Below are 15,447 nucleotides of genomic sequence, written 5' to 3'. Positions count from 1 at the left end.
TTTCCCCCTTAGACAAAGCACTCTCGGTTTCAGTCTCCTTCACAAGCAGATACTTAAAAGAGTTCAGTCTGTTGACTGGCTCTGCTAAGGGGCCACTAAGTTTGGAAGTACCTGAAAGTGACAGTATTTTGCAGTTAAAGCTTCCTACAAGACCACCTTGTCTCACTGAGTGTGAGAACTACAAGCCCTCACATGCTAAGCAGAGCGCACAAACCATCACAGGTAACTTACAGCACCAAACAGAAAACAACAGGCCCAAGAGCACCCAGACACAAGTCTTCCAGGAAGGACTAGTGGTTTCTGAACACAGACAGGAAGGGCAGTTCCTTACTATACATTTCTTCAGTGCATGATGTGAGGCAAACCCCTTGGGCCTGAGGTAAGCACCTCCTCACTTCTGTTTCTTTCATCAGAAAGACAGAATCTATCCTCTAGAGACCCATGTTTTCCCCAAAGGGGACTCGCCCCATGTGACTGCCACAGGCCTTCTGAACTAAAGCAAGAGATAAAGTATCGACACACTGGTCACAAGTGGGTGCTGTGACAAGTACTCCATACTCCATGCAAACAAAAGACACCTCAGAGAACAACACTTTATGGGTGCAGTCATCAAACTGCATCCAGACTGCCCAACGCCATGGTGGGCTGGAACACCTTCTTATGTTGAAGACCAAAGTGAAAGGTCATAAGTAACAGTAAAACAGAAAGAGAAGCTATTGAGCTGAGCATAGATAACCATGGTTTTTACACCAGTACACACACAGACATCAGATCCACTACCCAAGCAACATTTCATGCACCCCCTGTCCTATCTCTAAATGAACATTTAGAAAATCAAGGCAATAACCTGATACACTCAGGATGAGCAATATCACAGCCTACTGCAGACAGGACAGAAAAAAAACAAAGAGAAATTGTGTACCAAAGCAAAACACAGCAGAAGAACATCTGCTGCTTTTACCAGGAATACCATATGGCCAATATCTGAGGTAAGGAGAATGAGTTCATTCATATTTAAAAGCAAAAGTAATAGGTCATTCCTTCCAAGTTAAGAGGAAAAATGCCTGTTCCCCTTTCCCTGTTACAGACACAGCATTCCCAGTCCAGATATGGCCTTCCAAGGAACTGGTACTTTCAGTATTCTGGCCCAGACTGTCAAACTCAGGGCACTTTCTATGTCAAGATGCCAGGAAGAAGAGGATGAGAATGTTTATGTAGGAGTTTTGCTTAGTCCTAACATAAGTCTGGTTTATCCACCAAGCCAAGTCAGAGCTGCAACACTGAAAAACCAGTTTTGTCACCAGCAGATTACAGTTAGCACTCTGGAGCTCTGCAGTATTTGGCAGCAGTAAGCATGGTTAGTACAGTATATCTCAACCACTACGGTGAAGCAATCTTCAGTTCATGAAAGAACTGCTCAGAATTGCAACCAACACAGTTGGTTCCAATCAGAGCACCAAGAAACACGTCTTTCTTCAACAAATGTGAGGGCAGGAGCATGGCAGCAATGTTTCCAACATCTTGCAGAACACTTGCCCGCCAGCTGAGAAAGCTCCTATTTCTGCAGTGCTACACACACATGGATCTGCCATGCAGCAAAGTTACAAGGCAAGAGGAACAATCTTAATGCATTCTCATTGTCTCATCAAAAAATCCAAACCATATCAATAACGCCTTTTTCTATTTGAACATCTGTTGGTGGGTACCATTTAGCTGTGGAAGCAGCTAAGACCCCTGACACTAGCAAAGGCCCTCAACAGCTGCCAAGACAGCACACAAGTTAATTCACCTCTGTAGGAGTCCCTCCTTCCCAACAAGATCTTGCCATATTTGCTGGTTCTTCATTCTTCCCAAGCCTGAATCCACACTTGCTCTCTGGAATTCAAGTATTCAGTTTGTCAATTGAGTTTTCGTTGCCAGAGACAGATAGCAAAAAGGATTAGAAGGACTTTGCTGCAGTGCTGAGCAGTCTAAGCCACAAAGAGAACACAGTATAAAAGTCTAGTCTGACAATCAAGCGCCAGGAGTAAATAAAATGAAAAATGACAGGCCAGATTAACTAGTGCCAGCATTACTTCCCAGATCCATTCACATCACATGTCCCAGCCTCCCCTCTCCACCTCCTTAAAACACTCCGGTGTGAATCCAAGTATATTATTGCCCTGACCCATACATCTCCCTTTGTATTTGCTCTCTGCCTACAGAAGGGTATTCAGGGAGGAAGCCACAGATGAACATCCTTATATGCAGAGTAATCCAAAAGTGTCTCCAGCAGAGCCAGCACTTGTTTACAGGAAGACACAAAGGCAGTGTCCCAGATACCTGGTGTACAGCTCTTGTGTGGGGTTCAAGTCCACTGCTGACACAGCAAAGGCTTCTTCAGCCTCCTCCCAAGCAGTAGGTGGAAAAAGCAATGCAGCACAGAAGAGACCCATCAGCAAATATCTGGCTTTACAGCCCCACAGCCAGAAAGTGCCAGAGGCAAAAGGAGATGACATATCAGAATTTTAGCTACTGCTAGGCTAAGTACTTCCTGAGAGAGTTGTCTAGAAGTCTCATCTTAGGACCAGGAGTTTTATCTTTTAAGCTTATGAAAGCCAGCTTTTGATGATGAATTTGTAGAACAAAGTGTCATTTTCTTACATGTTTTGCCTTCATCATTTACTGATGATTCTACTATAAAAGGGTACATTTCCCACCAAAGTGCAGCAAGAAACGGTGCACTCGTGTGGTGTAGAAACCTAGGGAAGCTGAAAGGTGAATGCAGGCTTCTGAACCTAAAGCCTTCTGCAACTCAGGCTTCTGCACATAGTTTATGTTATTGTTATGCAAGTTTTTCTCTGTCACCAGAAGTAACTCAAAATCAATTTGTTGCAAGATCTCTAGTCTCCATTTCTTCCATGTGAGAAGGAAAACTACTGCCTATAAAAGCATCTCATAATTAAATGCATTTTCAGACACAGGGCAATCAATAGTCTGGGAAATCAGAAAGGTTGTACCACAGTTTTAGCAAATCAGAAAGGCTGTAGCAAGCCAAAGGATACAGGGAGAGATCTAAAATGGACTTCCATAACAAAAACTCCTAGGTTTTTTTTTTTGTCTAGTATCATTCACTCTGCTTGTGGCTAACTGCAGTCAAACCATAGCAGACTTGCTACAGTTTCCAGAAAAGGCGGATTTTGTGGAGACAACTAAAATCCATTGTTTCCCTGTGTGAAACTTGGGATAGTTTGTCTATTTAGGATCACCTGAAACCAGAGCTGGACAGTGATCCCTTTGCATGTGGAAGCGTAAGAAGAAAAGATCAGAGCAGACCAGCAGTTGTGTGCGTTGCCTCAGCAGAAGCACACTGCAGAAAATGACAGTGGCTGAAGTTGCTCTGCATGTGGCACCTGCCCTCTGCCAAGGATAAGGAGGTCAAGGGGACAAGGCCAATATATCACAGGACAGACAAAGACTTTTACATTGTCTTTTCCCAAGTCTGTCCTCAGCTCTGTAGTGCCAACACTAAACTTCATAACAAGAGCCATGAGGAATGATTCCTCATTCCATACTGAGGAAACTTCTACCTTATAAGCCATGCTTTGCCTCAAAAGTCTCACTTTGATCTGTATATTTGTCACCTACCCAATAATTAAAGGATTTTTTCCCCTGCAAATTAAAAGAAGCTTCATGTATAAGCAATGCCACCCAGCAGCTCTGCCAAGGTCTGAACTTTAGATACAGGACAGCTTGATTGCTCATCACCTCATGTAGCACAGAGAAGAAAAGTAGCAGCATAGCCAAGCCTTCAAATTTGGAAGGACAAGATGTATTCTGTGGGATACTAAAATAACCACGCCTATGTCAATGAGCACGCTATGATCTGAAAAGTAAAGTAACATTTCACCCTCCAAACTTTTTCATAATCTTACACAAATAAATAGAGAGAAACTTCTGCAAAGATAGCAATTTCCAGTTGACCAAGTCCCTTTACGTAGTCTGCTCATGAGGCATTAAGAAACTCCACAACAACGGGATTTTTGTTTTTGGAACACCAAGTATTTCAGCTTTCCTGCCCAGTGAAGTCTGGTGAGGCGGCACTCCTCTGATGCAAAAGGAGGTAAGGTCTAGCTCAGAGCTACTGCTCTGAGCAGAAAGAAATCAGCAGCAGCACCTAAATGCTTTTCCTCCCTGCAGCTGCCCGCGCCCTGCATACCTACAAGGTCACTTCCTCCCCGTGTGCCTGGTGTGGCTGGCACAACCCTACACCAGCTTGGCAACCTTACAGCCTTACACATTGGGAAAACCACAACATAATGAAGTCTCACACACAGACATGCAGCAGCCACATGTTACACCCTACTGCACTGGAAAGAGCCATTAATTGTGGAAGCATATAATTTTTACTCAGTGAGCTTTTGCTTATGTACTTCAGTTATTTTAGCTCTTCTTCCAGAAGACATCAAATAAGACCATCCTTTGCTACAGAGTTACCTACAGAACACAGACAAGTTATTCAAGTGCAAGGCTCACTCCAGCAATCTTCTTCATAGAAAGGCCAAGGAGAATGAATGGGACTTAAGTTTTAATACCAATAAAAAGCAAACTGGATTAAATTTACCTAAAACTTATTTTGCCAAACATAGCCTAAAGGCAAAAACCTACAGCCAAATGATAATTTTTCCTCACAGGAAACTAATGAACATCACTGCATTCCAAGAACTAGCTCCTGGACACCAGGAGACTGGTGGATGGTGGCAAGGTTTGTCTTCCCAAATGTAGTCATATCACCAACATCTTAAGAGCAAGGTCACATAAAAGAAACAGGCTATTTCAGCTTTAGTTAGTTACATTTTAACTTGCCTTTTTTTCCCCTTACCTTCCGCCATCACATGTCACTGGCCTTTGACTGGGATTTGTGTTCTCCCTTGGGAGCACTGCCTAGCACACTGTAGATTACACCTTGATTACAGACAGATACATACTGAGGAAACTGATCTACCCTCAAAAATTGCACACATAGAGGTGTGCAAAAATCCACAAGTGATCAAAACAAGCTCATCTAATTTACTGTGCCATTTCCTGCAGGTGCTTTGAAAGGCGGGAAGCTTGCAGAGAAGCCAGGCAGCAGCTACACAACATTCATGGCACTATACAAAGCTTGCATTAATACTGCCTACACTAATCAATTTCCCTAACCTCACAGGTATTTTTCCTGAGACACTAATAGAGTCTCACCTCCAGAGCTATAAGTCTCTGTTCTCACAGGCAGTGCAAGTCAAATAGCTTTCTCAGTATCCAATTCCTGGCTAGCAGGCACAGTCTCACTCCTTAAGGCATTCCGCACACTCTGGGTGCAACATTCTTGTTGTACTTCCCTTGGCCAAAAGGGGAGAGGATCTCTGCAATAGTGTTTCCAACATCAGGTGAGGGTATAACAGCAATCACCTTTCATGGTGCCACTCTGAAGTAACTCTACTGAACTCATGGGATAATCTCAGTATACTAAAGTATTAAGCCAGCTTCAAAAAGCTTCCTTCAAATATCTCACTGTCCTCCTGAACCTCACCTACATTCAAAATCTTTTTTTTCAATTTAAAAATCAGGCTGCCTTCTATACTTAGACGGAATTCTACCATCATCACATATGACATTTTTGGCTCCATAGCCAAGAAGAAGCCAACGACAAAAAAAGACTAAAGTAATTGTGAGTCCTAGAGGAAAAAAAAGTGTAGATAAAATTCACTGACTTTACATTTAATATTGATTTTTGTGACATGGAAGACAAAAAAAAAAACCCTCTGTTAGTGTATCCATCCTATAAAATTCACCATTTACAGAGATTAAACAAATTGAACAGTCTGTGTGAGCTGCTGAAAGGGAAGAAAGTGTTGCCTTTAACTTCTCTGAGCACTCTGACAGTGCCTGGCTCTATCTTCAGAGTTTAGGATATACACAAGCCCTTGTTAAGACACAGCACTGTGTTTTCTAAGCTGAATACTTCTCAACAGCTCCAAGTACTACTTTAAGTAGAAAGAGGGTGCAAAATTTCCCTATGTACTGGGAGACTGTTAAACAAATGGTATAAAAAACCCCAAAATCAATGTTGGCATAAAACCCACAAAATCAATGTATGCTTGACACAGAAGGTATCAGTTATGCAGTAATTAAATGCACAATGCAAGAGGACTATAAAATACCAGCTTGCTTTAGCAAGTACGGTTGCTTGACACCAAGTACATCAGACAATAAAAATAAATCTTATCACATATCTCAAATTCAGCAAGGCTTGTCTGGAACAATGCCTGGAAAGCCTGCTGCATGCACATCACTCTGTAAGATGCCCAGCAGGAGATGGTGGAAAACACTGGGCACAGGTAGCTATGTCTACCAAGCTAACAGAGATCAACTTACTTTGTTTCAAACCACAAAAGATGAGCAGGATGTTGAAAAGTGATACAATATGAATAACTAAGTCCAGGGCACTCATTTCCTGGAAATGCCCTGCAAATGCAAATCAAGGGTAAAGAAAAGATAAAATCAACACCACATACATCTTCCAGGTTTTATTTTCAGGTTGTAAAAGCAATCACTCTGAAAATGAGCATTTCCTGGGATTTAACAGTTGTTGGGTTAATAGCACTAGCAAAGGCAGTTACACCCAGCCCATAATTTTACCCACATAAAATCTACCATATCTGGTCATGATGTCTCTTCTGGATATTGTCAGCAGAATCAACCTTAAAAAGCAACATTATTTAGAAGTGCTGATAAACCCCTTCCCACAGCTACTGTTTCCATGCAGGTTTGCATCAAGGAGTCAGGCTGGATTACTTTGAAATGTACACTCTGCATCTGTGCACAGTCACTGGCAGAAAGCACTTCAAGTCAGTCACCTCAGCTGAGCATCTTCTGATGGAGCCTTTCTCCCTCTGCCCCACTACCTTTTCACACATGTTTTTTGGCTCAACTTATATTCTATGTCTACATAGGCAAAAATTGGGCAGTTTGCAAAGAAATCAGATTTTTACATCATCACTGCAGGACTTCTCCAATTCTGCATTAAGGAAGAACACCAAAATGAAACATGAGAGCATTGCACCAATATGCTCACACTAGCTGTGCACACATAGGCAATCTCTGTCTTCTAGGGAAGATCTTTAACTTGTCTGAATCCTTCCCAGCCCTCTGTCCTGTACTGATACCAAAAAGGTGGTACTACCCTGTGGAGGAAACAGCCCCTAGCAAAAGACTGCAAACTTCCTCACAAATTCACCAGAAGGCCAGCCCAGCCAGAGTAAAGAGATTATCCATGGAGGATTGCCACCATCGATCCTCAGAGAGCCCACTATCACTAACAGCACTGCTATATTAGCAGACCTGCTTTTAGCAGCACAAGGATGAGCTTCTCATCAGCTTCTTACTGCCACGGAAAAGCTAAAGAGGCTAACTCCAAACACTTCTTCCTTCTTCTTGATCTGCATGACATTTTTAACAGCTAGGTCTGATGCAAGCTTTTCACATGAGACATAACCATATTTTCACCACCATCCTTTCCCCATGGTCACAAATAAGATGTGGTGAAGAGGCACTATATTCTGTGTTACATCACAGGCAGAGTCATATTGCACTATATACTTAGGTTTCAAGCTTATCTCTGATGCTGTGCAGATTATGTTTAGGCTGAGAGCAGATTACTGGCATAAACCAAAACATTACCTAGGCTGCACACACATTCACTCTAGAAAACTTACAGAGCTCTTTGGACTAGGGATCAGAAGTTAGTCTCTTAAGGAATCCTTAAAAGCACCTGAGAAACAACACTTGTTTGCTTTGGCCAAGAAGAGACAGAAGGAAAAATACCTTCTAAATCTGAGTTACACATCCCCAACATGTAGCAAAAGATGCCACTGCATTCAATCCAATGTGTCCTGCATCAACAAAGAGTTGGGATTTTTTACTTAATGATTCAAAAAATAAACACACACACATAGCCATCAAGATATATATTAAAATGAAGTGTAAAAGTACCACCCAGGAGCATCCAAAAAAATCTCCTAATATTTAAGTAAACATTCCTAATGAGGCCTTCTTAAAACTTGAAACTTTGCACTCAAGGTAGCAGTTCCAGAAAACAAGGACATCAGGCAGGCAGAGAAAAAAAAGAGGCAGCAAAGCAGCTTAATACCTTATCAGTGCTAGAGGGTTCTGAGGGGAAGAGGGTGTAGTCAGAAGAATTATCCCTATCTTGATTAGCATCAGAACAAAGGCCCACATTAGTTTGTCTGCACTAGGACTCCCATAGAGTGCTGGATAATAACCTGCTTGAAAGCATTAAAGGGATTTCCTCCCCACTTCACCCCCCTGAAATCTACACCCCTTCTCTAAAGGGGGATAAAAGGATGAGGTCCAAATAACAGCTTTATAATTTAATTCTCTGAACGATGTATCTGGGTAGCTTTTTACAACTAAAACATCAAATATACAAAATACAAGTATGATCCTTCTGTGATAAGTTTTAAAAGGTAACATTTGGGAGCAGGTAGGGGAAAAAAATCAAATCAAAACAAAACCTATTTTTTGTTCAAGAGAAAAGGTCATATAGCACAGGTGACTTATCATGCATGCTTAACTCTGGAAGGCAGGAAGGACTTCAGTAGTTTCTTCAGCAAAACCAGGGAGTGGTATACCAGAGTGAAGAATACAAGGAAAAAAAAAACCACAGCTTGTGGTATCTGAACTACACAAAAACCAGGTTAACAGGGAGTAAATAAAAATGCTAAGGCATGGCTACAAGAGTCAGAACCTAAGAACATTTTAGAATACTTCCTGTTTCAAAAGCTAGACATGCTAACACAAGTGGCTGTCTCACTGCAGGATGAGAACATGGAAGGCAGCATATTCTGCCTTGAATTTACAGAAGAGTCATGGCATTTGGACAAAATGCAGGTTTTAAAAGCAAAAACTCAGGAAAAACAAAGTAACAGCATCAGCTTTCATCTTACCTGGTATTGATACAGGCTGGCATACAACGGTTGTCAAGTTAGCCAGATTAAACTGATGATTCAGTGATGATAGGTTGATTCACACACCTAGAACTGCACAAAAAAGCAGGTATTAGTCCTGTAAGTACTGAGAATGGCATTCTGTCACACAAAAGAGCAGGAAGCTTGAGGGGTAGAAGTAGTTCTATTATGTTTTTAGGACACAGGCACACAGCTATGCTTCTGGTACAGATGTTACTCACAAAATTCAGATCTGAGTCTGAGATGTACTGCACAAGTTACTCAAAATTAAAGAATATGTAAACTATCCTCACACACTCCATTTAAAAATCTCAAGGATAAGAAGAGAACAGTTTCAAGTGTAGCAGAACACTACCAAAAACACTTTTCAGCAGCATTCAAGTTTGCTTGATGGGGTTTTTTTCAGCAGGACAGAATCTTCCCCAAAGTAACCCAAAATACACATACTAAAACTACATCAAGTCCAGCCATCAGATACACACATGCACTTTCAGTGATTGCAAATACTGCATACTTCCCAGATAAGCATAACAGAAATTTATTTCCACAGTGCCAAAATTCACAGGTATGTTTCATTGTCTCATCACTGTATACACCGTTTTTATTCAGCATTACTAACAATTCCAATACTTAAAAAGATGGCTATTAATAAGACAAATCTTCTCCACTTTGGGAAGCACAACAACAAACTGAGAACTGGGAAAAACTGGTCATCCAAGTAAGAGCAAAAGCTACGCAGCTGAAAGGAATTTTTGTTCAGCCTGCTTAAAGATGTCCTTTGTTGCTAAACATTTCATTGTCACATTTAAATGTCAGCTTTTTAAGTCACAGAACTGTGTAAGCCCTGCAAGACAGGAAACCATAGACAGACTTGAGATGAAGGTTCTCACAGCTAATGAAATTAAAAGTAAACCCAGCAAACTGCTCTTCACATCTCTGATATGCTTACAAAAAGACAAACCCTGATCTTACAACCCTGCTCCCTGTACCCATGAAATTATTTTTAATTAATCTCTGTTAGCAAGTTTGTATGGTTTTGTAGTCTACTCATATACCGGGGAAAAGCTTGCAATGAGTCTCCAGCACGCTTTTGTTGCACATCACAGAATGAGTCCGCAACATTTCAGGATCATGCAGCTCTTTGCAATAGTGCTATAGCTTATAAAGACATACTACTTGATTTTCCTTAGGGAAAACAGGACCCTCCCTTTCCTGAAGCAAGCAGCATGCCCTTTTTGGACTTTGAAAAGGAGTGAGGGGCCCTCAGAGAGAAGCTGCCTTTAAAGCTTTCAGGATGATCGCACACATGGCCACTGGCTGGCCCGTGGCATATGCGGCGGCAGATGGAGAAGTGAAGCTTTCATACGCTCTGAGCAATGCTCTGCAATTTTGACACTTCTCTTGAAAAGCAGATATGTCAATCACCCTCCCAGGCTGGTGTTTTGGCACAGAAGAGATTCTCCTCAGTCTGCGTATCAGCACCAAAGAATAACCTATACAGGGTATTTTAGAGGCAGTTTCTGTCTTAGCTTTCAAATATAATGAATCCATACATAGCAGAGAATGATAACTTACTGTTGTCTTCACTGAACATCAGCTGGCTTTTGGCTCATTAGAGAGCCACACATACCCAGTATGCACTTTCCTTTAAAGAAGGGGTGGGGGGAGGTGTTTTAATTAACATTAGAGCACCTTACTGGGTCTCACAAATAAAATGCCTTTTGAGAGTGGTCAGCACAAATGGGCTCCAATATCCAAAGGGGATTCTAACACATCCCCTCATAAAACTGTATTAGTGGGGGCTGCTCTAATATATTGTCCTTGAAGACTTTTAAGAAGTTATTTACAGAGAAAAGAAAACCCAAAGAGCATAAATATGTTGAAGATATTCAAGCATTTCACTAACTTATAGGTTTAACACTACACATACAGCTCCTTTCAAAGCAAGCAGCCTTTAAGATCATCCTCAAGCTCACTCACAGGAATTGGAGGGTTGGGAAGGGTGTTGTTTGGTTTTGGTTTGCTTGCTGATTTTTTAAAGACCAATTAAAAGACCTCTTAAAACTTATGTACTCCTAAAGGTCCTGCAGAAACATCTAATATACCAACATAACTTCTTTTCTATCTTCATTCCCAAACAGTCTGCAAACTTGGTTTTGATCAGAAATTCTTGCAATTCCCACTCATTTTATTACAAAATCCCATTAAATCAATGCAAGGAAAAAACAGGAACTGCAGTGAAGCACAGCAATATTATAAACTGTGAGGAAAATTAGTTTAGGAAAAATGTAAATGGCTTTGAAGTTTTCCAAATGGTCCTGGCACTTCTGAAGTGTAAGCTAAGGGAGCTATGAACAGAGACACGGTATTGAAGCTGGTTCATTTCTGAACATGAGGTTAAAATGGTGCACATTTCAGCCCTGCAAAGTTCAACTGCCTACAAGGAAGTTACTCCTATGACAAGTAAGATTTAAACACTGTAAGAATTAAAGCCATTCTATTCTGTAGCACAAATATGACGTGCTGTGGTGTTTTATTTACCACATGAAAGTGATTCCAGTGGCCCATTTCCCTTGACTCTGCTCAACCAGCTCCAAAAGCTGTACTTTGCCTTGTTACAAGGTTACCACAGCAGTGATGACCAACCCATTCCACTCAACACTCACTTATACCAGGAAGCCAATTTACAGCTGATGGGCTGGTTGCCACGCTAGCAGCTCCCCTCGGGGAATCACCAGAGTGACACGAGACACAGAGATCCCTTGTGCTGCAGACAAAGCTCCACTTTTGGAGCCTGCCCACTGTTCAACACACATGGAAAGAGAAACTGGGGGGACAACTGAGAGAGTGGGAAAGCAGTAGGGGTTTTACACCTCTAACTCCTGGTCCTGCAGCTCTTCAATGTGAGCTTCCTCAAAAAACTGTCTTGAATTACTACACACAAATATTTAAAATAAATAAATAAGCAAGCAAACAATAGGCCAGGCTTTCACTGGTCTCTTATTAGCATCACTATGCTTGGTCTGACAACAGACTTTGCAGACTGCATCATGTAGTAAGCCATGTGAGAGCACTAAGCTTCCTGTGAGAGAGCAGTAGCTGCCACTGCTCAATAACAAAACAGCCAACATATGAATGGCAGAGGAAAACTTTTCTCGTACATACAAAAGCTCACTTCCAGACATTTATAGGAAGTATTTCTACTGATTAAAGTTAAAATCAATTTTTGCAGCTGCATAAACAAGACTTCTAGCAGAGTCAGGGAAAATACCGTCTACATTAACTACAGACTAGCAAAGCCAGATGAATTACACAGATAGGCTTAAAAAGACAGAGAATGCTTCACTGAAGTAATCTACCTGCTCCCAACTACAACACTCTGTGCTGGAGGTTAAATTGTTACATCTGAAATAATTCTACTTGTACCCAGAGTAACTTAATAACACGAGATTAAACACGTATGATGGCATTTCTAGGACATGACACTTCTCATGACAACTAGACATAATTATAGACTAGTGTATTTTGGCAAAAGAAATCTACTGTAAGTAATATCACAATCCTTTGCTATATATGGGTTAATTTTTCCCTTTCTCTGTTCTAGGAAATGTATATTTACATATTCCTAAAGCAGAATTCAATCCCTGCTGCCCCTCCTCCCTCCTTCCCAGTCTTTCAGGCAAACAGGTTGTGAGACCAACCCTGCCAGCGAAAGATGCCTCTCCCAGCTAAGCCTGATCAGCTGGGATCAGCTGGTTACAGCAGCCAACAAGTGGCTCAGAGGGAAGAGGAGCTGCAGGGAGTCCTCGCGCCAAGCAGAGTGCACAAAAGGACATAGTTCAGGAAACTTTGGAGAAAGGCTTCCAAGCTACTGTCCTTTCATGCAGTTATTCACAGATAATAGGCTTCTCTGGAAGTATCTCAGGCAAGCAAAAAGAGATGCAACTTTCAAAAGGGAAAAAAAATACAACAGCAGTGGCCTGACACAGACCCCGAGTGCAGCATCCAGCCTTCCTGGACTGACAGAGGCCAGCAACTGACATCCGTTTGCTCACAAAAGCAGAACAAGCAAGAGCCGTATTTGGGCAGTACAGCAGTAGGCGGCTGTGGTGTGAGCAAGTACACCGATAAAAAGCAGAAGTGACGCAACAGAAACAGTCACAGAAACCCAAATCTATGGTTAGGACGTTGCACAGCTGAGGTTAAGACCATGGGCAGGCTGCTCTCACTGAGAGTTGAAAAAATTCTCGAGGCAGGAGCAAAGCAGCAGAAAACAACCCTGACCCCAAGACAAAATGAATTCCACCAAAACCACTACGCTGCAGGCAGGACGCACACTTAGTGACTCCAGTTACCATTACTTGCTGACTGCCCAGGCAGCTCTGCTCAAGCAGGCATTTCAATCCACCTTCACACACTGCACTAAATATAAACTGCTGATAACTGTGTGGAAACTGTTTCAGCAGAGACACGGAGCACGGCACAACTCAAGGGCATTGAGTCCTCCTCAAAATCTGCAGGTGGTCAATTTGCATGACAAGCAGAGACAGCAGGGGACAGAGCCAAAGTCTCTGCTACATTTGCGGTTGGGAAATTTCTGTCTTGAGATTAGTACTTTCCCAGACCCATACTTTAGAGAGTAATCTGCCTTTAAAGAGGATATGGGGGCACCTGGCTTTTGACAGTAACTTGTCTAAGAGGAGGTTATGGCTCCCTTATCATGTGCTCACTTCGCTCTACAGTGACCTTCAATTTTAAAATCTAGTTAGATTAAGTTGCAGATCTTTAAAGCACATCCTTCACCCAGTGGCTCTTAAAGAAACATACTTTCCTACTTTCAGATGGTACTGTCTTTTCTAGTAATCCATAAAACACTCATTTAAATAACTGGACAAGCCAATGTAAGAGGGAAGATGAAACTGCAAACAAGAAAAAGAAAACTAGTTCTTTCTCAAAGTTTTGCTTAGAGAATTACTACCAGAAACAACATGAGAGTTACAAAGATAAAAGTATGATCTGTAAAGCTGCCAGTGCCACAACCAGCCACCAGATTACACTACTAGAAAGAATTATTCTCTCTTCATGAAAATATACCCCCAAAAAAAGTATGTCATGAAAAGAAGAAAAGGAGGCAGACTTACAGAGATTTATGGCAGACACCTGAAGAGGTGCATGAAATCAATGATAAACTACAGACACCACAGAGAGCACAAATCCTTAGAGCACTGGCATTTAATATGTAAATTCCTTCTCTGCTTAGGCATTTTGCCTCCCTTTGATGTATACAGACAAGTTCAAACTAGAGATGAGAACTGGGAGAGTTCCCTTTCTCCATTATCTCAAGATTTTTTCTTGTCTAAGCAACAGTTAAGTGCTTTAACTATATCACTTTTGCATCTGTTCAGAGGGGAAAAGACAAAATCACTACAAAGAGAAGTATAACAAATATTATTAAAGGGGAGAGTCAATGTTTTCCCAGCTCTGATGCAGATGTAAGCAGCTAGCTGGTGCCCGACAGCTATAGCGCAGCCTAGGAGAAGAGAAAGACAAGCTGAACAACAGAGGACAGCAAAGATACTCTGGGAAAGATCCAGATGTCTTGAGCCTAGTCCTACTGCATGAAAAATTAAAGAGGTTAAACACCTCCTCTTAAGAACTTTTCTTGCTATTGTTCTGACCACGACTCTTCTGAACAAGCTGCATTGCTCCAGAAACCTCAGGAATTACGGTGACAATAGATTCCTGCCAAGAGAAGCACCATTACATAATAGCTTTTATGGGAACACACACAAAAAGCCACTAGGAAGCGCAAACAGACAAGTGCAAGATCCTCTCTGCCCATCGGCTCAGTTTAGCTCTTAACTACTTCAGAATATTTTTAATTTATATATTTACTTCCTTTCGCTCCCTTTCACTCAACAAAATCTGTGTTACTGTAACTACACTGAGATCATGTCTGTTCCCCACAATAACGTAACCCCCTTGAGAATACGCCCACTTGAAACTACTGTATTTGCATTAATCTGTTTAAAAGAACACTACAAAGCTGAAACCCTGTATCACTATTTCCATTCGTATATTAGAAATAAGAACAATTTACTATGGTATTTTTTCATCCTTTACCCAATTTTAGGGATACTTAGAACAATTATTGCTTGTCGGTTCTGAGAAGCCTAGCACGGCTATTTTTGAGTTCCAGGTCTTCCACGGGGGATTTACCATAGATTTGTTACACGCACAAGTAGAAGCTCAGCCTAAGCACTGCACACGTGTAAAGGCAGCTGCTACGGAAGCTCTGACCTCCGGGCAGTGTTAAAGCACCACAAAGAAGCAAGCAAAGATGAAAACCTAGCAAACACAAAGTTTCTCACGTTGAATTGTCCGCAGCAGTGCCTCCACTACCACCTTCATCTCAGCCACCACTTTCCCTGTGTTTCCC

At 41.6% G+C, this 15,447-nt stretch overlaps 2 protein-coding genes across 2 annotated transcripts in view; one reads left to right on the top strand and one right to left on the bottom strand.

The window, feature by feature from the left end:
* Positions 1–9,158, bottom strand: part of SUSD6 (sushi domain containing 6) — a 73,119-nt gene extending 63,961 nt beyond the window's left edge. Inside the window, exon 1 of the mRNA XM_005417537.3 lies at positions 8,988–9,158. The gene's annotated coding sequence lies outside the window, so the exon portion shown is untranslated. The remainder of the gene's footprint in view (positions 1–8,987) is intronic.
* Positions 1–15,447, top strand: part of CCDC177 (coiled-coil domain containing 177) — a 48,416-nt gene that overhangs the window by 13,914 nt on the left and 19,055 nt on the right. The gene's annotated exons all lie outside the window — the stretch shown is intronic.

Source organism: Geospiza fortis, unplaced genomic scaffold (genome assembly GCF_000277835.1).
Source record: "Geospiza fortis unplaced genomic scaffold, GeoFor_1.0 scaffold54, whole genome shotgun sequence".
NCBI classification, from domain to species: domain Eukaryota; kingdom Metazoa; phylum Chordata; class Aves; order Passeriformes; family Thraupidae; genus Geospiza; species Geospiza fortis.
This window is presented reverse-complemented; position numbering and strand designations above follow the sequence as displayed.